Raw genomic sequence first — 24,257 nt, forward strand, 5'->3', positions numbered from 1 at the left:
AAAAAATACAATCTTGAAAAAAAGATTCAAAATGTTCATAGGAAAATGAATGTTATACCTTACATTGAGCTTCAAGAGAAATTGTTGTGAGTCCACATGAGGTGACAAATGACAACATCCTCACCTGCATGTGTATAGTCAGTACAATAGCATGTACATAGTCATTTCGTAGAGTGTGATGAAGCACTTAACTGACCTAAGGGTTAGATTTTAAAGTTTGGGGCTCCTGACTCTTAGCGATAGGAAACAAACTGAGGGTCCTGGAAGGGAGTGGGATGGGGTAACAGGATGAAGGGCATTAAGGACAGCACATGAGAACTGGGTGTTACATAAGACAGATAAATCACTGACCTCTACCTCTGAAACTAATAATATACTGTATGTTAATTAGTTGAATTTAAAAAAATAGATAAATGAAAATAATATTCAGTACTAGCAAGGATGATGTAGTGAGTTTGGGACTGTCACAGACTTCTGATGAGAATATGGGCTGACAGGATTTTCCTAGAAATATTTGGCAAAGTGTTTCAAGTAATTTATAATTTTTGTTCAGACTCTTAGACCCCAAATTTCCACTTGTAGGAAACGTCCTTGGGGAAAGAGAGCGTTACATAGATAGTGAGACCCAAAGGTATTAATGGTAGATTATAACACCATAAAAGTAAAAAGAAGAGGGAAAGAAGAAAGAAAGAAAGAAAGAAAGAAAGAAAGAAAGAAAGAAAGAAAGAAAGAAAGAAGAAAAGAAAAAGAAATCTAATGACGGGGGAATGCTCATAGAAGCTGGCATACCTGTATCATTCAAAGATGTTATTGAAGAACTTTTACTAACATGAGAAAATTTTCATGATAAATTAACTAAAACATAAAAGCACCAAAATCTGGGTAGAATTTGGATGTGCTGAACTAGTTCATCACTCTGCCTTGCCTACCACCTATAGGCAAAACCCGTTATATACACAGGAAGGGAAAGTGGAAGGAATATATCAAATTGTTAACCAAAGTTCCCTCTGAGCTGAAGGATTATGAATGCGTTTTCTTTTTCATGCCCTTCTGAATTTATGTGATCAGTAATGGACATACATAATAATAACATAATATGATAATTAGAATAAAGGAAGTACTCTAAAAGCAGCGCGAGCTTGTCAATCTTCTCTCTCTTCCTAGTCTGATGCTTGCATTCTAAGGATACCAATTCACCCGAGTTTCTATTCATGAAACTCTTCAAAGCACTTTCATGTCCATTACCTCATTAGTTTCTCACTATCACTCCAGAAGGCAGGCAGGGCAGTGATTCCTTCCATTTTTAGAGGGGAAAAATGATCCATAGGAAAGTACCATTTAAATGGAGTCTTTGCTTTATTTTTAAGACTACACACCTCGTCCACACCTCCTGACCCACGCCTGAGAACCTCCTGCTGGTACAGTGAGGACATTGGTAGAGATAGGATGATGGACCCTACCGAGGCTGGACTGCCAAAGTGTTGACACTTCTCAGGGCTACCTCATCCCGGAGACACCCATGGTGCTCTTGCAAGGCCTCTAAATCATGGTTTAGACCTGCACTTCTGACAGGGCACAAATTGCTACTTTGCACTGCAGTGAATCTCGACATCTGATTTCCATTGACAGCTAAATTAACACATCAACTAAACTCCGATGTATTTTATGTCTCATCTTACGCCAGATTTAATGTGTTCCAGGCACAATACAGTGCAGAGGAGTTTGGATTTACTGGCTCAGGGGTAAACTGCAAACTATTCACCACGTCCATTTCACTCACTGAACTAGGAGGCAATTCCTGCGTCCATCTGTCAGGATCTCTGAACAGGGAGGGGAGGAATGAATCAGAGGCGGCTGACCTGGCCAGGCAGTCCCCAAGAGCTGGTTATTCACTTTGCAGCACACTTCCTGGGGCTGCATTACAATCAGTGGGATAATTTCACTCACAGTTTTTTGACCTGGTCAGACTTGGTCTACATCAGCTCCCCTGACCTACTTGGCTCCCTTGAGGGTCAGTGGCTCAGAACAATAAAGACCTTCATGTGCACACACCCGCCACTTTTTGATGTTCAACAACATAAATGATTTCATTTGATCCTGACAACAACCCTGTGACATGTTACTGTCACCTCCATCTTATAGATGAGGAAGTTGGTTTAAGGTCAGACACATAGTAAGGGTAGAGAGGGACTAGACTCGTGGTCTCCTGTTTGCCAGTTGTCCAGTGTATCATTATACACAACTGATAAATTGGACAACTGGACCTGGACAACTGGACAACTTTTAGAACATTCTAAGGATAGGGTCTCTGACTTGAAATTAAGAGGAAGGACTCTGACCACTCCTCTGGAGCCCAGGTGCCCACCCTCTGCTAGAACCTGGTCTTCCAAGCAGGCTTCTGTGCTGGTGAGGGGTATGCTGACCAGGCAGCACGACTCCCAGCTAGCTGGCAGGAGGCTCTTTCCTTTTTTATGTTTTAAAAATATTTGAAATTGTGGTTAAAAAACACATAATAAAAAATTTGCCAACTTAACTGTTTATGTGCACAGTTGAGTGGCATTAAGTACATCCCCATTGTTGTGCAATGCTCACCACTATCCATCCACGGAACTCTTGCCATCTTGCAAAGCTGAAATGCTGTGCCCATTAGATACTAACTTCCGATTCCTTCCACTCTCCTCCCTAAAACTCTGGAAAACTATCCTCCTATCTTCTGTCTCTATGACTTGATTACTATATCTATGAATTTGACTACTCTAGGTCTCTCAGATAAGTGGGATCGCAAAATGTGTCCTTCTGTGATTGGTTTTCTTCACTTAGCATGTCTTCAGGATTCATCCTCGTTGCACCATATTGCAGAATGTCCTTCCCTTTTAAGGCATTCATCCTTATTATTCAAATGGTCCATTGTATGCATATACCACATTTTGTTTATCCACTGGTGGACACTTGGGCTGCTTCCGCCTTCTGGCTGTTATGAATAATGTTGCTATGAACAGGCACAGATATCTATTTGAGGCCTGCCTCTTTATAAAAATGGCAGAGCAAGCTTCTAGTCTTCATGAACCAGCCCCATGATAGTTTGGGGGGCCTGAGGCTGCTTGCCTTTTCCTTTTTGTAAACTTTATCGAGGAATATTTTATGTGCAGCAAACCACACACGTTTATTTTTAAATTTTAAAAATTTTTAAATTTTCAGATGCAGTGTTCAATAATTTATCAGTTGTGTATAATATGCAGTGTAAACCATGTACATTTAAAAAGTACAAATCAATGATGGTGATATATACCTTTGTAAACATCACCATAATGAAAAACTCAGAACATCTCTATTACCCCCAGAAATTCTCATGTCCCTTTGCTGTCTATCCTTTCCCTCTATCCCAGGCCTAGGAGGCTACTGATCTGCATTTTGTCACTCTAGATTAGTTAGCATTGTAGACACACGGAACCATATGCTATGGTCTCTTCTCTGTTTCCTTTTCTATTCTTGATCTTGCTACCTATTTGCTCAGAGCCCAGACCCTGGAGGCTTGGGTGGAAACAGCAATGGGGAAAAGTCTGTTTGAGGTTAGTGTCTACATGTGGAGGAACTCATGCCAAACTTCTGACAGGCCACCTCAAATAGCTTGTGGCCACCACCAGCTTTCAGACACAAACTAGCTCCACAGATTGCCATGGCCAGACCATTCCATTTTTAAACTGACTCTGTAAACCCTTCTGCAACTTATTTGGCACCAATTTTCCTCAAATTTTAGGGCTCCAAGATTCCTATGCCCTTGCCCTAAAGTACTGAGTCCAAGAAGGACTGGAGAGAAAAGGTAACCTGTGTGACAAGGTGCTTCACATAAGCTAGCTCACTTGATTCTCACAGTAACCCTGGAATGCAGGGCTTGCTCTCTCCATATTCCAGATAAGAAACACTTTCCAAAGGTCTAATAATGTGTCAAAGATCATCCAATTGTTTATTTCTAGAGTTGTCTTTCAGATGTAGAACCTGGGCTCCTTCCCTTGCCCCCTGTCTCCTAAATGGCACAGGGGTCCTTGTTGATGAAGACAGTGGAATGGCAATGAGTTCTCTACCATAGCCAATGCCGACATTCCCTTGGCAGCAATTCCTCCTTACTCCAGGCCAGTCTCAAGTTCACCCTGATGTGGACTGTGAGTCAGATACACATCTTTGCATGTACTGACTCTACCTAACTGCAACCCTCCCCAGACTTGTTGTCTGTCAGCCACAGGGTCACAGCTGGGCACTACACATTGCTTTTCTTCAATGCAGGCTTTGCTGAGATCCCTCTGGTGAACCCAGGGCAGATTCCCTCAGTCAAAACTATTACAGAGCACCCATCACAGGTAATATGGGAGAGCTTAGATAAATGAGACACTGCATAGAACCCTTGAGGTTCCCAAGTCATATATGCCAATATGCTGGGGAATACCAGACTAAGCAGAAAGTGTGCTTTGCCTGCTGGCTTCTGGTCACATCCTGATTATTCATTAACCTGGAGCTACCTGTCAGAGCAGAGTTCCCTTCTTAGCAATGAGAGGTGGGAACAGTTCCATTAGCACTTGGGAGAAATACTGAGCAGAACCACTATAGGTAATCATTTGGTTTGGATGGGATGGGGAAGAAGTGACTGGGTGGATGCTCTGAGCTGCTGAAGTCTGCCTGCAGCCGAGACCTTGATGCCTTTCTCAGAAGACAGATAGGAGATTTAGGTCTAATTCTCATTCCCCAAGCAAAAGAATCTGGGGAGCCTCTCTCTTCTTACATATTATTAATTATAAAAATAACTGGAATGTGGTCCCATCCACTCCTAAAATGCAGTGGATGCTTGAGTAGTAAGGGGGACAAAAAGGGTCATAATGGTGGTGGGGGGAGGGGGGCTTTAACCTTCATGGCCTTTCAGGCTCCAGCCCTGGGAATAATGACTCCTCAGGAACTGAACCATCATAAAGCTAACCCCACACATCTGCAGAGAGTGCCCTCCATGAGCCATAAATAAACCACCTGGAGCTGGGATTTACTCCAAGAAAGTGGGTTCTCAGACTTTAGCATGCATCAAAATCATGCTTCTTAAAAAATTCCAAATTTCTCATTCACTAGGTCTAAGGTAGAGCCTGATAACTTGAATTTCTTTCTGATGGTGCTGGTCCTATGACATACCTTTGAGAACCTCTGCTATAAGGGTTTGGTCTTGCAAGGGACTGCTGTTGGGGTTTGCTGTGTCACCTTGAAGACTTTCCCATTAACTTGTTGTGGGCTGGCAAACTTGGCCCCTTAGTGGATAAGGGGAGTGAAGTCTACTCCTTTCTCTAGGAGGCATAGTCTGTTCCAGGTTGAACAGGGGTTGAAAGCATGAGTTACAGGATTCCGCCCCCACCCCAGTCAGCCAGAGTCTCTCCATCTCTCTGAGGCTGACTTGGCACATCTACCCAGCCAGATGGTCCCTCAGGGTGGTCCATCTGGGTCTGCTTAAAAGAATGAATGAACTGTGTTGGTTAAGTACTGGCAGCTCTCCGGAGAGGGCATCTTGGTGCAATCACTCTCATAATAAATGCTTTCCCTTCATATGGTGGCTGTGTGTCCTCAGGGCGTTCATGGGCCACAGCTTATTGGGGCTTTTACAACTTGGACAATTAGGTCATTAGGAAGCAAGGTGAGAGGGTGGCCATGTGTCAATCATGTCATTCTGTAGTTGGAAAGCTGAAGCTCCAACGTACCATTCACACAGCCTGATGAGCCACTGCAGTCAGCCAGTTAGTGGCAGACTTCTTCACCCACTGGTTCTTCATATGACACCAAGTACTAATGGTTGACCTGCTCAATATCCTGGTTTCTGAAACGCTTTGACTCACATTATGAGACTAAATCTTTGTAATAATTGTGTGGGGTAGTTATAAAGAACTAAGAGGTTTCGTTCTTGCCTGGATTGTGTAGCAGGAACAAGGCAGAGCTGAAGGCAGCCCCATTTCTCCCATTTACAGCTCCTTCTGTCAGTATAGACAGTGTTCACTGAGATGCTCCATTAGAGGGTCCCCAGTTCAATCAGAACCCCTCAGTGGGTCCTGAATTGGGTGCTGAAGACAGGCAGCCTGAGTTTGACTCTGGCTCTGTACACATTGGCTCTGTAAGCTTGGGCATGTGGCTTCTCCTTGCTAAGAGTCAGTTTCACAAGTGCATAATGGGGATAAATAAAAGTATCTTCTTCATTGGGTCTTTGTGAAGAGCAATGAGTCAGAGTCCATAAAGCTCTCAGGGTGCCTGATCTGGAGCCAACTATGGATGGTGGCTGGATTACTATCACTCCCCCTGATGAAAGGGCTGCAGGCCACCCACTTTGCTGGCTTGGAGAAGACAGTGCAGTGTGCCTTCTTCTATGAGGCTTGCTAGGTCCTAATTACCAGGAAGTAGTAGTTTCCCTGGCCTGGGGCACAGCCTACCCCTTAGTTCTTGACCCTGTTCTGACTGGTGTTTTGACAATAGGCCTGAGCCTGGCTTTTGGCTTCTGTTTGTGGTCTCAGCTAGGCAAAGTCATTTCAGACTGCTTGCTTGTGATTGCTGCCACATAGTCTAAGATTCATGGGGCAACACTGGCTTAACAGTCCATTATGAGTCACAGTAGGGAAATTAGAGTGCATTATGTGGAGACAATTGGCATGGGAAAGCCCACCAGGGCAGGGGCAGTGGTTGAAGAGAGAGGTTTATTTAGACACAAAACATCTCCATATCCAGGAGGCAGGGTTCTACTACACTGAGGCTGTTTTCAACCTTTGGATGCAAACACAGGTTGCAGCCTCTGCCCAGGCTTGTGGCCTCTCCTTATTTCCAGCTCTCGAGGATGAAGCATCTTGTAGGTGCCATGAAGGATAGGTAGAGGTTGGCTAGGTGACAGCTCATGGGGTAGAACCACGTGAGCAGGGAGAAGGATGGAGACATGGTTTACACATTCAACACCTGAGGATATGCCATGCCTAGTGGAGAGCAGCCTGGGACATATGGTGAGGCCTGTAGGGAAGGCTCCAAACTGGACAAATAGAAGCAGTGCCTGCAGGGGCCCTGTCACCATGGCTATGAGACAGGGCCAGTCAGGAGGGCAGTTTGGCCTAAGCAAGGGAGGAATCACTGAGACGGGAACATCACATACTCAGCGTGGAAGTAAGCAGGCCCCAGAGACCTGGAGCGTGACTGAGAATCTGTAAGAGCATGTACAGTAGGCAAAGCTGATGAATCATTGATCTTAAGGCAAAAGCTTGGGCAATTAGCTTATGCTTTCCAAGTCTTGCTTTTTTGATAGGCATAAACAATCCCTGTCCTGTCTATCCTACACTGTTGCTGGGTTAAGAACTATCCTGTTGCACAACTCCAGGGCATTCTGTGTGAGGTCTCCTGGACCTGGTTGAGGTGATAGACAGAAACCTTAGAGGAAAGTTCTTTGTGAATTTGAAGGAACCATGCAAATGTAAATTATTTTATTCGGTGTGCTGGATGAGAGTGGCCCAGAGCCAGTGGGTATTCGTTGTAGCCAGAAATAAGCTGGAAGTCCATCAGAGATCTCTTGTTCTGGTGAGGGGATGGGCAGAGGTGGAGATCCCAGGAGGGTCCCTGTCCTGAACTGAAATGTCTGAGTCTCCCGCAGAGATGGCTGCAGCTGGCTCCTGCCTTGCTGGGTTTCTGTTAGCTATCAGGAGCCTTCCAGATTTTTTCATGTCGCTATGCATCTGAATAGACCCCTCATGAGTGCCTGCCCTAGAGTAAACTCAGCAGTGGGAATCGACAGTGACCATATATTGAGCATCTGTTCAGTACCAGTCAATGTGTAAGTCACTTTGCATACACCATATGTCACTTCATCCTCCCATCAACCCTATGAATCGGTGCTTTTATCTTTGAACAGATGAAGAAACCCAGGCCCAGAGAAATTAAGTGACTCATCCAAGGTCACAGAGCCAAATTTGAACTATGACTTATCCACACCCAAGTCTAAGCAACTTCTGCTAGCTTGGTGTCTCCCAAACCATTTTCTGCAGAAAATACTGGTTCTGGGAGCTGTTTCTGGTACTTCCCAAGAAGGTAATTTCATGGCAGTAAGTAAAGGAAAGCTACATATTTTATTTTCCCATTGGAGTTTACAATGCACATTAGCAAATTAACAGCTCTGAGAAGTTCTGTGCTAGAGAAATTTGGGTAACATTTTAAAACTCAACATTCGTTACATGTATTTGAAGATGTGGGACTTTTTCACCCCAATGATGCTGGGAAAAACTGAATTACATCATAACTTATTCATTTATTAATTTATTTAATCTAATGTAATTTATTTTTAGTTTTTTAAAATATCAATTTATATTTTTAAATTTTTAAATTTTATTTAAATTCAATTAATTAACATTAATGTATTATTGGTTTCAGAGGTAGAGGTCAGTGATTTATCAGTTTTATATAACACCCTGTGGTCATGACATCATGCACCCTCCTTAACGTCCATCACCCAGTTACCCCATCCCCCACAACCCCTCTCCTCTTTAGTGACCCTCAGTTTGTTTCCTATGATTAAGAGTCTCTTAGGGTTTGTCTCCCTCTCTGTTTTTGTCTTGTTTTATTCTTTCCTTTCTTCTCCTATGACCCTCTGTTTTGTTTCTTGAATTCCACATATGAGTGAGATCATATGATAATTGCCTTTCTCTGATTGACTTATATTACTTAGCAAATACCCTCTAGTTCCATCCATGTCATTACAAATGGCAAGATTCACATCATGACTTATTTAAAAAATCATAGTTATTAAAGATAGATGAAAAATACCTTAATTCTTTTGGAATCTTTAAAAAAGTTTTTAAAAAATATTTTATTTACATATATGAGAGGGAGAGTGAATGAGAGAGAGAGCACAAGCAGGGGGAGGAGCAGAAGGACAGGGAGGAACAGGAGAGGGAGAAGTAGACTGCTCACTAAGCAGGGAGCCCAACACAGGACTCCATCCCAGGACCCGGGGATCATGACTGGAGCTGAAGGCAGACACTTAACTGAGCCACCCAGGTGTCCCTGGAATCATATATTCTTGTAGGGGTTAAGACATACATGAAACTGAAGAGAGATGTATGGAAATTTAGAGGGAGGGCTGACATTCTCACTGAAGGCTTCATAAAGGAGCTAACACTTGGGTTGGGCCATGGCGAATCAGTAGGCACACCTGATAAGGACAGAAGGGAAGATGTCCCAGGTGAAGGTCAAGACAAGAGTAACATATCTGCACTGGATGTGCCAGTCCTGCCGCCTTCACTGTCCTAGGTTCCTGTGTCCTGGAAGGCTACTACTCTATCACACAACACTGATTCGAGCCACATCTGACTGAGCCAGAGGCAACCAATTCGTAGGTTGGTTATAACCTGTGACTTATGTGGTTTGACTCAAAGAAATAAGCTAGAGCAATCAGTTACTCAACTGGGGAAATTTGACCACACACATAATAAGATCTGATGATTTATGATGACAGCTGCAGCTGGAAAGTCTTGGAGGGGAGTCAGGCTGGAGCAGCCATGGTGGGTCAGGTGCAATTCGGTTACCTCCATCGGAAGGAGAGGTGGGGGAGGGGACACAGGTACTTATTCCTTAAGTAGAGGGCTCTAGTTGGAAGAAAAAGAGCCAGAGAAAGGACTGATGCTCAACTGAGGCTGATCCACGTGAAGGGCAGATGTTGGCTTTAAGAGCCAAGAACGTTCCTGCCGGGGTCCCTGTAGTCTCAAGTATTCAGAACCTTCTCGGCCCTGGCCACAGCAAAGCCAACTCTGTCATCAGCCCTGACACTGGCAGTTGTCATCTCTTCTTCTAGCTTCCCTTAGCATAAGGAGTTGGAAACAGTGACTAAGAACAGGGAATTAGAGTATTATGGAGACTGTTCCAGGCCAGTAGCTAGTAATCTGGTTCCAGCTGTGCTGTTGGCCACCCACTTCATGTCTGTGCTGTGCCCTCACCTCCCACACTGCTAACCTGGACACAACAAGGATTGTAGGGAAGAGCAAAGGAGACACCGTGTAGGAAAACCCTTGGTAAACTATCACAAGTGGCACAGATTTATTACTGTTACTAGTGGTGGAAATGTAGATAAAGAAGATAGAGATTCCTTTTAAAGGCTGTGGGGGCGGGGGGCAGCTGCCGCTGCTCAGGGGAGCCACGTGAGACAGTCTTCAGCTGAGATGGACTTTGTGGTTCTGAAGGAAGGCCTCTGCTTGAGGCCCACCCAAGTCTCAATCTTCCACATGTCCCCCCAAAGCCAGATGCCTGCCTAGTGGCAGTACTGCATATGTGAAAGTGAAGGCATGGAGGACAGAATGTCAGATGGTACAACTGAGGCCTAGGAGAGGTCATGAGACATTGTGATGTTGACTAATTAATTGGCAATTAGCAAGTTAGGCACTTCCAGATCTATCTATAGAGTAGTGACCTCAAGGTGCCTAGACTGTGATGGGCAAGAGGAAGAAGGGAGGCCCAAGGGTGGTGGCTAGGGGGTGGGTAGTGAGGAATAGGAAGGATGTGGGAAGGGGGCAGAGCCCAATAGTGCCCCATTGGGAGGGGTGTCTGGGAAGGGCACAGAGTGAGAAGGTGTCAAGTGTGTGGTGGGCAATGGGCAGGGATCACACATTCACTCACAGTTGGCACAGGACTCCCTCTGACTGCCCCCTCTCATTCCAGATTACCCGACCATGTGCACTCTTGCCTCAGTGACTGTCGCTGCTGAGCAGGGGTGAGGGCACACCTAACCGAGAGTTTGTTTTGCAGATGAGAAACTGAGCCCCAACCAGGGAAGGGGCTAGTCCTGAGTCCCATGCTGTTGACAGTTCCCAGGCCTGCATCCTCCAGGTTCTGCTCCTCTTTCCCCTGTGGCCCACCTCTTCCATCAGACCCTGGCTGTGCAAGAGCTGCAGGGTTGGCTGAGGGCTGCTCCAAGTGAAGATAATGAGCTGGATGCATTGTTCTTTCTTCTCAATCATCAATTTTTCACTTGCAATGTATTTACAATTGCAATTGCCCCAATTTCCAGGGAAGAGAGAGAGAGAGAGAAAAAAAAAAACCCAACATAATTGAATAGAAGACTCATCTCTGAAGTTTTCCAACCTGAGAGCACAGAGCTTTCATTGCATTGCCAAGTCTCAGTCTGGCACCATGCACAGCAAGTCCCCATCTAGAGGGCTGAGGGCAGAGGTTTACAAGGTGTTGTCTGAGCTAAAGTTCGCTCCTGTCTATACACCAAGGACAGGTGTTTTGTCCATTACACACTTGCTTTGAGGTGGAAATGACCTGAAGGCAGCATATGGCCTTCAATGTTTTCTGGAGGAGGAGGTCATTGTTGAAGTGAGGGGCTGAAGAGAAAGTATTTATTGAAACCTTTTAGATTGAAATTGCTGGCACTGGACCATTTTGGACTCATGAACATGGCAATTTCATATGATTCAACCTAATACGCATGCTAAATTCTTTATAAACACTCCAGGAGGAAAACATCTTTTCCTTCTTTTTGCCTGATTAGGATAATGCAACTCAAAGAGATAAATGGGTAAATATTGAACATTTCAACAAAGGGCTGCCATTTTGGTCCCTACTTACAGGAGAAACTTAACTCTGAGACAGAGGCACTTGGTTCACTACAGCTAAAGTGCCCTAAACCATCTTCCTAACACTTGCATCTTTGGTATGCCCTTCAGGGAGTTTCATGTGTCAGACACAAAGTCTCTAGGAATTTTATTTCTAAGGGCATAAGGGGCCATTAAAGGACTAGAAACATGTCCAAAAAAGGAAGGATGTTCCAGAAAGGCCAACTGTGGTTTGCTCTCTGCCCTGGCTCCCAAAGAACTCTGCTTTGAGTGGCCAGGTTCTCTCTGTGCTATGTGACCCCTTCCTGGCTGGAAAGGAAGGGCAGTCTTTCCCCAGACTGGCCAGCCACCCATGATTTATTTGCTTAAACAGCCAATCTGGGCCTTTCTTTAGAACTGGAAACTGGGATGGTACTGGTTGTCTGTGTTGGCTCAGCTGCAAGATCCTAGTGTGGATTTAGGGGCCAAGGCAGCCCTTCTGAGTCATTCTCCAGCTAAGGTGAAGAAGAAGCTGGTTGGCAGAGCAAGAAAGCAGAACAGTCCCTACTAGAAGCAGAAGCAAGGGACATGATGCTAACTAACTCTTCATCGTACTCTTTCTTCTCACCCAGTTTTATACAAAGAAAATCTAAAATTCAGAGGCTTTAATAATCCCTAACACATAGGAGCAGAGATGAGATGCTCTCACCTCTCCCTTGAGGAGCAAAATGAAGAGTCACTTTCTGGTTCTAGTCCTAGGCTACAAGTACCCTTACGATTTTCCAATATGGGTGGCAATATGAGTGGGTATCTGATACCTCCCCTAGCAAATAACTAATTTCAGAGGCCTTTGGCCAACCCATGGGTGTTTTGCCACTTCTCTGATGAGTCAAGTTTAATCTTGTCCACCTGTATAGAGCCTTCACAGATACTATTTCACTTGATCCTATAATACTGCTGTGGAAAAGGCATGCCAGGCAACATAATTCTCATATTTTCAGAAGGGAAAACAAGTTATACAGGGCTGGACCTAAAATCCAGGCTCCTGGATCCCAGTCCAGGGCTTTTCCATGTGATCTCTCTAGTTCTTGGGTCATCTTCTAGCAGATAGCTCCTGTATTCATAAGTCCAAGACTCTCAGTCCATGCTGGCCTATGCTTTCCCAGCACACACACACACACATACACACACACACACACACACACACACACACACACACCCATTGTCCTTGAGGGTCTTTGCAATGTACGTCATTACGCCACGCTCCCATCCCTCAGCTGAGGCTTTTTGCCCAATGGGCCCTAGAAGTAATTGAATGGCTGCACTCAGAGGGAAAGCCTTTTAGCCACAGGAAGCAGTTCTGCTGATTCAATCTCATCTAATTAAGAGTCACTGAACTGTCAGACACATTGCCTTTTGGATTAGGCATAAAACCAAGACCCTGAACTCTCCAGACTGTTCTTGCTCCATACTCTGCCCATTGCTTTATGCTTGCCCACCACTGGGGGAAGCTTGATGACAAAAGTTGGGTTACCCTGAGTATACTATAGAACACAAAACCAGAGCTGGGAGGGACCTCCAAAGTCTCTGGGTTCCACACTTGATTTCCAGAGTCCGAGGGCTAGTGGTGTGCTAGAGCCAGTTGTAAGAGCTTATCTCTTCTCATGTCTGTGTTCAGTGACCTCATAATGGTATCTTAAAATCAGCCATTATTGCGAGTATGTACACAACAGAAACTGGCAAACACTAAGATCAGAGATTCTTCTCTCTTATCCCTCTGGAGAACAAGTTGTTAAACATGCTAACTCACCACTGCCCAGGGCCCCCAGAGGTAGCATGAGAGCCTGCATGGGGAACATGGGTGGCAGCAGAAGGGACTGGACTGTGTGCCCCTCAGTCCTGATACAACAGCTCTGTTTCTGTCTGTTCCACAGAACAAGAGTAGCTGATCTTTTTTTTTTTTAATTTTTTTTTAATTTTTATTTATTTATGATAGCCACAGAGAGAGAGAGAGAGAGGCAGAGACACAGGCAGAGGGAGAAGCAGGCTCCATGCACCGGAAGCCCAATGTGGGACTCGATCCCGGGTCTCCAGGATCGCGCCCTGGGCCAAAGGCAGGCGCCAAACTGCTGCGCCACCCAGGGATCCCCTAGAGTAGCTGATCTTGACTTCGCACTAAATGTGTGCCAAATTCTGTGCTGAGGCTTTGCAAGTATTAACTTACTTTATCTCCTTAACTGCCTTTTTGCACATGAGAGAACTGAGGCTCAGAGAGGTTAAGTAACCCACCTCAGATCACTCAGCTAGTGAGGGTGACACCAGGATTTCAATTCAGGCAGTCTAACACTTAGCCCTACACTGTCAATTTCTGTGCTCTATTTCTTCTCCATATCAGATTTAACTTGGGAAAAAAATTCCCCGGTTAAAAAAAATGTTAGAAAATCAAGTAACATTTTCACTAAAGTATTAATTGAAGAAATGGGTATTCCCTTCTATTCTCTTGTGCTTTGCTGTTTCTAGCTCTGAAAGTTAGCAAAAACTGCTTGGTCAGAGTTGGCCCAATCAATAGGTACACTTAGGAAACCCCCAAACTGTTTCATTCCTCCTGCCTGAGTTGGGGACAGGAGACTGAGCAGACCCACTAGGGGGGTGGAATCACTCAATCACACTGAAAATGACATCTAAATAAATAAAGAAAATCAAGCACACCATCTGGGCCCTGCACACAGCATGGGCTCCCACACAGCTGCTGGGTGCTGTTTATTCTGGGCTGTCTTGGACAGAGAAGGAGAAACCTGAGTTGAGCTGAGGGTAAAGAAATTTCTAGATTCCTGGGTATATGAACTGAAACCTATTAATGCCCAGAGTTTTCCCTGCCATTTGTAATCCTCCCTGGACTGCCTTAAGTCTACCTTTCCTCAAAACTCCCAATCCTACCTCTGGACCTTTAGCCACCCCATGCTACTCATTGTTTCCTAAGCAACCTTCTCCCCCTGCACCTCCCACCCCCTGCCAGCTTTTTCCCCATGGAATTGAATGAAAAGATCCAGTTAGGCCATGGCTGTCACCTTTGTTCTGACACATTAGCTCTAGGTGCAGCCCCTGAGTCTTAGGTTCTCTGGGTCTAAAATTGGGATAATGAACTACCACATGGGTTATGGTGGGAAGTATGAGATAACCCATCTGAAGTGCTCAGCACAAAGTGTGGCACCTGGCCAGCACTAAATATGAGTCAGCAGTGATAAATGGTGATGATGCGATGCTAGTGCTTTGCCCTTGTCCCCTCTTCGCCACCATTCTCACTGTCCCTTGCGCCTAGATGGCCCTTTCCATCTCTCAGTCCAAGCTTTACCCATGACCAGACCCAGCATGGGCTGTTCTCCTTTGAAGACTTCTGTGGCTCTTCCAGGGAGAGGCAGCCTCTCTGCCTTCAAACAGTATGTTACAATGCTGCCTCTAGCTTCTAAAAAGACCAGTTCCATTACTCCTGAAATCTTAGCTTAGTGTCTTGGCAAGTTTCCATGGCAGACACTTTGCTATTGAGGGTCATGCCAAGGCCATATTCAACAACCATTCTGTCCTCCTCATCATAGGTGAGTGTCATGGCACACCCTTGGCTGCCCTATTCTTTGGGCTGTTTGAGGTCCCCATGTTGAGGACCAAGCTCCAGTCAGGATTCAGCCTGGTGTGTCCTTTCATGTCAGCATCTGCCTTGAGGAATCCATAGGCTGATTTAGCAGGCTCTTCCTGTGGGGTGGGATGGGTGAAAAGAATTCCCTTCTTGCATATGGTGGTCAAGGGTGTATCTCAGAAACTATACCTTCAGTGTCTGAGATGTTTAACGATATCTCATGGGCTTGGCTCTTTCCTGGGCCCTTAAAAAAATAATTTCTAGTTATCAGATCTCCCTCAGCTCTGATCACTGTGATAAACACAGAATGTGACATATTTATTCTCTTCAGCATCTCTATGAAATAGGCATTATTATCATCACTATTTTACAGATGAATAAGTTGAGGCTAAGAGGAGCAAAGGAACTGACCCAATTCACACTGCTGAGAAACAGCAAGATGGAGACTTGAACCCAAAATGTCAGACTCCAGAGCAAGAGTTCTTAATTAATTTTATATCGAGATTGTCAGGGTGCCTCTGAAGTTGTGTGTGTGTGTGTGTGTGTGTGTGTGATAAGCAACTTATGCCAGGAAACATGCAAATGTGGCAAAAGAGAACAATGGTTGAACAATGGAGATAAGTGTGGTTCTTTGAAATAAGCAATGCTGTCCTTAGAAGATATTTTATTTTATTATTTGGAAATTTAAATCTCTGAATGAGGACTGATAGATGGACCAAATTCTATAATTTTAAATAAATATTCTGGTCTTGGATGAAGGATAAAAAGAAAAAGATGGAGAACACACCTTCCTTAGATAAATATTTAGCCTCACACAGAATGTTAGACATTCAGCCTGCTTCTGTGTAGGGCTCTCAGTCTTGTTTGTCTCCAAATAAGAAAAAAGTCTCTGGCATATGGCCCCCAGGAAGCAGTCTGCTTGACAGTGAATTTTTCCAAGGGCTCCCGAGACACTGTTTTGATCTTAAGTTTGCTCAAGTGTTGGGAAAGTCAATTGTTCACCAATTCTACTTGCATATGGATTTCCTCTGCCCGTGGGTGCCCACTTTTCAGTATAGCTTCTCATCTGCATCTCCATAAAACAAACTGTATGTGGTCTCAGCGAGAGACAGGCACCAATGTCATCTCTCCCATTTGGAATCATCTGCTCATTTTCCTGTTTCCACTGCTTTCCCTCCTGGTGGTACTTCACTCCATCATAATTAGTTGTCATATATCCTTCTCCTTGACTATCCTACAAGCTCTGGGAGGATCAGTGATTCCCTACTATGCTGATGATTCATAAATGTTTGGAATTAATAAATAAGTGGTTCCAGCACAGGGCCTTTGCAACTGAGGGATGAACAATTAAGACTACCAATATATATCTAGAAAGATGGGCCACATCAGAATTTAAAAGGAGCCTTTCAAAGCTTGCACTCTAGTATCTGCACACACACCAAGTGGTTCTGTTGTCTTCCTTGGATCATCAACTCAGAGTTTGTACTGCAGCCAGTTCCCAACCTTTGAAGAGGGACTTATTTAGGCTGGCCCAGCACTTCTCTGCACCCCAGTTCCAGACCTCCATCTTCTTCAAGTGTCACTGACTCTGTGCTGTTAGGCTTTCAGATTGTCCTCCACACACAGCAGGGTTCCTGGCAGGCTTGGTGTCTGGGTGTTCTCAGTGAGGAGCTTAGTCAATTAGTCCAGAAATCCCACTCCTTTTTAAGTGGATGCTTTCTTGTGGTTGGGCCAAGTCATGGTATTTCATTAGGATAATAAAAGGGAGAAAGTCAAACTCTTAGAATGTGAAAGTCTCTCACATAATAAAAGCTGATTGGTAATTTATGGCTGTTCCACCTGAGGGTGACTTTGGGATCAATACACTCTCTAGTTGGACTTCCAAAGACTCAATTCAGCGTATCATTAGTGGACTGCGTCAGCCAGCTCTCCTCCAAGAAGGCAACCAGCACCGTCCAGCTCATCTCTGTGAACGGGTGGTCTGGTTGGGTGGTCTCACCACCTGTTTGTTTCCTCTTTCCACCTTGGAGATGATTCTACTTGACCCAGAGCTTATGTAGCTTGGCCAGTTAGTAGTGCCTTCCCATTTTCAGTCTTTGTCCAAATGCTTCCTCATCACTTGTGGGGGAAAAGTTGTGCATTTCAACTCCCTTCTTACATCTAAGGCAGTACGTGTCCACAGTTTGAAAGGTTGATCAGATTCACGAGTCATGAGTTGGGGCTATTCCTGTTGTCTCAAGTAGCTCTGGCTTCCACCCCACTGACCCTCCCTTGCTGGGTGGAGTCTACACAGCCGCAAGGGAGCTTCGGGGTCCCAGGCTTATTTTTCCCCTGATAGGGCTTTGTTTCCTTCCTTTCTGATTAATGAGCTGCTACAGAATTCAGAGTTCACACGTTATTCTGAATGTGGCCAGCCAACCCACCCCATCACAGATCTAGTCTGTGTGGCCTACTGGGCTTTGCAGAGCTGTAAGTACAAAGGGCACATATTATCTAGAGCTTCCTACACAAGGCTCACCCCCGCATGGCTTTTCTCTAAAGCCATGTATTAAACAAGTTTTTGTCAGTTGCTCCATGTTAAGGTTTTATTCATTGGCTCTCTTTCCTGTGGTAGATGTCACATGCCGTGGAAATATAGAAATGATTCATGGACTCTTATCCTCAAAGAGCAGCAATCTTAGGGCAGATGTGACAGGAGCACAAATAGCAAGGAATTGTGGTAAAACATAAGTGCCGTAATGGTGGTAAAAATAAAAGCCTGCAGACATTTAGAGGAGGAGAAGTTATTTCCAGGTTGACGAGGTGAATTAATTATGCTTAATTTATGTGCCTTATAGTCCAGATGCTTGTATATGAGGTTTGTTTAAATAGGGGTGGTGGGAAACCCACTCGTTCTGGCTTCTTCTAAGAATAGAGTATTTCTCTAAAACCCCACACCCTGTGCACGCCCTGGTTTTGAGGCCTTGAACAAAACAGGCTGCCAGGGGCTTTGGTGGGTGATCAAGTGAAGGAGAACAGCCCCATCTGAGGGAGGCCCCCCTAGAGGCTGCGCTGTCAGAAGCAGAGCAGCACCAGCCTCTCCGGATCCTCCTGGCTGGAGAGACTCTCAGGGCCCCTCTGGAAACTGATGAACACGCGTACTGATCTCTGAGGCCATCTCAAATTGATACCTCTTATTGGCAAAACAGGTCCCTATGCTATTAAGAGTGGTGACAGCTTTCAGACGGGGCATAAACCAATTGTTAAAGACCCCTCAGCATTATTCACCAGGCGGGAGAATTAGTTTTGGTATCCGGGAAAAACAGTCGTTTGGGTAATTACATTCTGTTTCCCTGCGTCTCCTCTAACGCATTAGCAGGAGATAATATTCCACATTCTAAGTCCAGAACCATCCCACAGAGCTGCTATTAAACAGCTGTCACCTTCCTTGCCATAACTGGATGCATTTCTCGGCAGGAAGAATGAGTCCCTGTGTGTGCGCGTGTGTCAGCCGCATCAATCCTGGCATGCAGGAAATGTAGCAACCGAGCCAGAGGAGATGCACTGCAGTGGCAAAATCCCTGTTCTGGGTTTAGCTCCACCATGACTTGTTGTGTGACCTTGGGTAAGTCCCTTAATTTCTCTGGTGCATGGGCTCCTAAGCTATAGCTTGAGGAGGCTGGGACTGGTGCCATCTGCATTTTGGGGTCACTATGTGGGCTCTTTGTCAGGAGAGTGTGAACTCTCTATGACTCTGGCTTTGGGCTGAAGACTCAAAACAGATTGGCCACATTATCCTTGGGTACTGTGGCCTATCCGCTGCCACCAACCACATAGAGCAAGGGCTGTGGAGGCACTGGGCCCAGTTCTTTGTTCCTCATTGACTCAAGGGCTAAGAAGACTGGCTGCCTTTGAAACAAATTATATTTGGCTCATCCTTTCCCTCACTTCATTGTTTTTCATGATCCATATCAGACTTCTGAATTCACTAAAGTAATTTAGGGGGAAGTTAAGAGGGAGAAGGATGGAGAAAGGACACAAAGGCTCAGGTGTAGGATCGAAAGTGAGAAGGGGCAGGAAATGGACAAGGAAATGAGGAAGGGGAGAGGGAGGGCCCAGGCATAGATAGGTGAGGAGGGAGGATTGGAAATTCAGAAAATTGAGAAAGTCATTTCTTCTCTTCCTCTCTTCCTTCCCTCCCTCCCATCTTTCTTCTTCCTTCCTTTCTCCTTACCTTCCCTCCCTCCTTCCTTTCTCTCCTTCCTGTCTCCCTCCCTTTTCCCTTCCCTCCCTCCCTCCCTTTCCCTCTCTTCCTTCCTTCCCACAAACATTAATTAGCAATCCACAATCTGACAGACAATACTCTACATCAATATTCTCAGTGCTAAAGATGCAAACATGAATAAAACATAGTCCCTGCATGTGAGGAGTTTACAGCACATTAGAAGGAGGCAGAGTGTTTAATGTGTGACAAGGTATGGAAACATGAGCATAGGAGGGGTGTGTACACAACAAGAAGTGTGGATCGATTCCACTGTGGGGTGGGAAGGAGGGTCAGGCAGGCTTCATGGAACTGAATGGGTCTCATGAGATAAGTAGGATTTCTGTGCTGTTCTATTACACAGCTCCCTCTCTATAGCTTTGTTGAATTATCTTCCTTCACAGAGGCCCTGAGTTAGTCCCTCTGTCCCCCATATTTTCATGGCACTGTGCAAATCTGCATTTACCTTAGTATAGCAATCACTTCCTTACATGTCCTTCTCACTCACCAGACTGAGCTCTTTAAGGCTAGGAAACTTGGTTGAATTGTTTTCATATTTTTATTGTCCAGGACTGAGCACATTGCCAACAAACGGCAGATTCCAAAAACACCAAAACCCGAACCAAAAAGCCCATTGAATGGAAATGTTATGCACATGGAACAACTCTTCTACTGGTTCCCATCTCCATGGGTTACCATGGTGACTAACCCCCAGGACAGTATTTCCATCACATCACATCACCACCATTTTGAAGAAAGATGTTTCTCTGAATGCTTTTTTTGCAACATCCACATCTTCCCTTCCCCCTTTCTCCCATTTCTTCTTCGTTCCCTCCTCTTTCTTGTGCACCTGCCTCTTCTTCCCCTCAGAGATCCTAAGTAGAAGTGCATTAATCTCAGTTTTCCTTTCATACTGGCCATCTAGAACCTTTCTCTAAGGGTGCTGGGTTTCAGGGAATCTCCTCTCAGTCAGTCTTGGGTGTGCCCTTATACAGATCAGTGGCTCCTGGGAGTACCTCTTTCCTGGGAGCATGGATCCCACATTGGCTTCCTTCTTCCTGGGGGCCTATATCAATAGCTGCTGGGGTATTTCTTGAAAAGAGTATATTCAGGGAACTGGGGGCAAGACCTTTCACACAGAGCAGTGGTGCCTCTCAGATCTGAGCCTCAAAAATGTTGGTGTCATGACTTCAAATCATAGGTGGAAGTCACCTGGCCTTATCTCTCACACTTTCATGAAACTTTCACTTCTACCAGGACATATCTCACTGGACCACCACCACTTCTGCATTAGATGGTTAGCTTGGCTTACACATAGGTTACTCAATCTATTTTTCTGAGGGAATTGTGTCTTTTGATCTTTGTACACAAGCCCAGGGACCTCAGTAATGGAAATATTAAAAAAATCAAAATAAAAAAAAAATAAACGAAAAAAAAAATCAAAATAAATAACTCCTCAATTCATCATTCCCACCTCTGAAAACAGGATTCTTAGAAAGCTGGTACAATTTAAGTCAACAATTCAGATTCAGTCATGTCTTCAGAAAAGTTATTAAGAAATGTATAGAGGAAACCAGATTGCAACCTGTTTGTGAAAAGCATCAGGAGAATATAATAGCTTAGCTGGAAACTGGAGTAACACTGGCATGAACTGGCACCCCCCCATCCCCCTCCCCCACCAAGAGACCTCCTTCATCTTCTCTTTTTGGGAATGAGATTATGAAACTCCCTAATAGTCTCATTGAAATAAATCTAAGCCCTTAAAAATGTCACCCAACTTCATAGTCTTTCATTATTATGGGCTATAAACACAAATTCAAAATAGGGAAAACCTAGACATTACTGAGTTATTGTACTCCACTGAATTGGAATCCTTCAGGATTAGAGATTAATTAAAGGGAGATTTTCTATCCAGATACAGCTATCCCACCTCTATGGCAGACACCTGGAGTTTTCAGACCAGGAAAAGAAATGCTCAGCCTGGGTAATAAAAGCTGGCATGGCTGCTGGGCTCTAGGTGTGGGTACATCTCCTTGTTCACTCTGGAAAGGGAAATGGAGCAGTGCGAGGAGCTGCAATGACTTCTCTGAAATGCAGGGCAGTGGATGAACTGGGGAAGGGCCAGAGAATGAGGTTGGTCTGACATGGGCTTCATGCCACTGCTTAGAAAAGCTAGAAGGCCCTAGCACACTTGCAAGAAAAGGGAATCTGGTTCTGAAGGAAATCCTGGCAGTTCTTTGTGAAGGACACACTGTCCTTGAGGAAAGAGTCAGCTATCATTCCTTACATGTGCCCTGGTTTTCACTGTTAAGGAAACTGAAGGCCCACTTATGGATCTTTGCCAGCCTCTCCCTTAGCAAAATGGACAAAGGAGAGTTGGAGCTTGGGGCAGAGGTCAGAGACCTCCCAGAAGCTGAGCAAAGCCACTCTGGTGAAGATGGAATGTGGAACTGAGAGCAAGTGTGGGTAATGGAGCAATCCTAAATGTCATTCCTTCTCATTAATTCATTCATCCATTTATCTTTCACCCATCTAGCACATCCTTACTGAGAGACTTCTTAAGCTACAGATCAGGTCATTATGTTAGTTGATAGGTCCCAATTTGGCAAGTAGGTGTGGGATGGGGAGGAAAGGTAAACTCTAAGGAGAAAGAAAGAAGAAAATCAACTTTTTTTGAAGATTTCTTTTTTTTAAGATTTTATTCAATTATTTATGAGGAAGAGAGAGAGTGAGTGAGCAAGCAGGGGGAGGAGCAAGGGGAGAGGGACAAGCAGACCTCATGCTGAGTGCATAGCCAAATGTAGGGCTTTATCCCATGACCCTGAGATCATGACCAAGAGCCAGGCACTTAACTGAGCCACTCAGGTATCCCTGAAGATTTCTTGTGCCAACCTCAGTGAGGTTGTCTCACTGAGTCTAATCTCGTCCCTGTGAATTGGCATTACAGTGACTCTCATTTTATGACAGGAAATAACCAGGGCTTAGAGGGGTTGAGTTAGGTGCTGTCTGTGGCTCTAAAATCTTTTCAGTGTAGTGCACTGTCCTCAGAGAGCTTTCTATGTTGATAGGCAGAAACACATTCTTGTGTGCTGGATGAATCAAGAGTTGGTAGAGTCTACACAAAACATGGACCAATGCTAAAAATGAAATCACTTTCTATAAGAAGCCATGACTACTGAATGACTTAAGGCTATTTAAGTGCCAAATACGGAGTTTAAATGATGATGCATGGCAAGTGCTTGTGGATGAAATGAGCATTTTGTGGATGAAAGATCTAAATGTGAGACAAGAATCCATCAAATTCCTAGAGGAGAACACAGGCAACACCTTTTCTGAACTTGGCCACAGCAACTTCTTGCAAGATACATCTATGAAGGCAAAAGAAACAAAAGCAAAAATGAACTATTGGGACTTCATAAGATGAAAAGCTTCTGTACAGCAAAAGAAACAGTCAACAAAACTAAAAGACAACCTCCAGAATGGGAGAAGATATTTGCAAATGACATTTCAGATAAAGGACTAGTATCCAAGATCTATAAAGAACTTATCAAACTCAACAGCAAAGAAACAATCAATCCAATCATGAAATGGGCAAAAGACAAGAACAGAAATTTCACCAAATAAGTCATACACATGGGCCAACAAGTACATGAGAAAATGCTCCGCATCTCTTGCCATCAGGGAAATACAAATCAAAACCACAATGAGATACCACCTCACACCAGTGAGAATGGGGAAAATTAACAAGACAGGAAACAACAAATGTTGGAGAGGATGTGGAGAAAGGGGAACCCTCTTGCACTGTTGGTGAGAATGTGAACCGGCACAGCCACTCTGGAAAACTGTGTGGAGGTTCTTCAAAGAGTTAAAAATAGAGCTACCCTATGACCCAGCAATTGCACTACTGGGGATTTTCCCCAAAGATACAGATGCAATGAAACGCCAGGACACCTGCACCCCGATAGCAGCAATGTCCACAATAACCAAACTGTGGAAGGAGCCTCGGTGTCCATTCAAAGATGAATGGATAAAGAAGATGTGGTCTATGTATATGATGGAATATTATTCAGCCATCAGAAGAGACGAATATCCACCATTTGCTTCGACGTGGATGGAACTGGAGGGTATTATGCTGAGTGAAGTAAGTCAATTGGAGAAGGATAAACATATGGTCTCATTCATTTGGGGAATATAAAAAAATAGTGAAAGCGATTATAAGGGAAAGGAGAGAAAATGAGTGGGGAAAATCAGAGAGGGAGACAGAACATGAGAGACTCCTAACTCTGGGAAAAGAACAAGGGGTGGTGGAAAGGGAGGTGGGTGGGGTGATGGGGTGACTGGGTGATGGGCACTGAAGGGGGCACTTGATAGGATGAACACTGGATGTTATACTATATGTTGGCAAATCGAACTCCAATAAAAAATATACAAAAAAATACAATAATATTATCATGATTATGATAATTATGATTCAAAATATGATAATCATCTGAAGTTTCTTTTTTCCCGAACTTTGTAGACCCACTCCTTCCACCTTCTTCCATTCAGAGTCATTATCAATCTCTCTTTGCAGTGCCTTAGATGAGGAAGGGCAGATATACTTGAAAATATAGATTTTCAACAGTAAGATTTGGACTTTTTGAGAATGAAGTAAATCTTGGAGTAAAAAAAAAAATGAGTCTTAAATACCTAGAACCAAGAATTGAGAAGCCCACAAACAGGCCTATAAAAAACACAGAGTGAAGCAGACATTTAAAGGGTATTAAAGAGACCCTATAGATTGGGAACAAAGAGAAAATTAGAAAAAGAGAGC

At 44.4% G+C, this 24,257-nt stretch overlaps 1 protein-coding gene across 1 annotated transcript in view; it reads right to left on the reverse strand.

The window, feature by feature from the left end:
- Nucleotides 1-24,257, reverse strand: part of ALK (ALK receptor tyrosine kinase) — a 690,816-nt gene that overhangs the window by 151,383 nt on the left and 515,176 nt on the right. The gene's annotated exons all lie outside the window — the stretch shown is intronic.

This window comes from Nyctereutes procyonoides, unplaced genomic scaffold (genome assembly GCF_905146905.1).
Source record: "Nyctereutes procyonoides isolate TBG_1078 unplaced genomic scaffold, NYPRO_anot_genome, whole genome shotgun sequence".
NCBI lineage: Eukaryota > Metazoa > Chordata > Mammalia > Carnivora > Canidae > Nyctereutes > Nyctereutes procyonoides.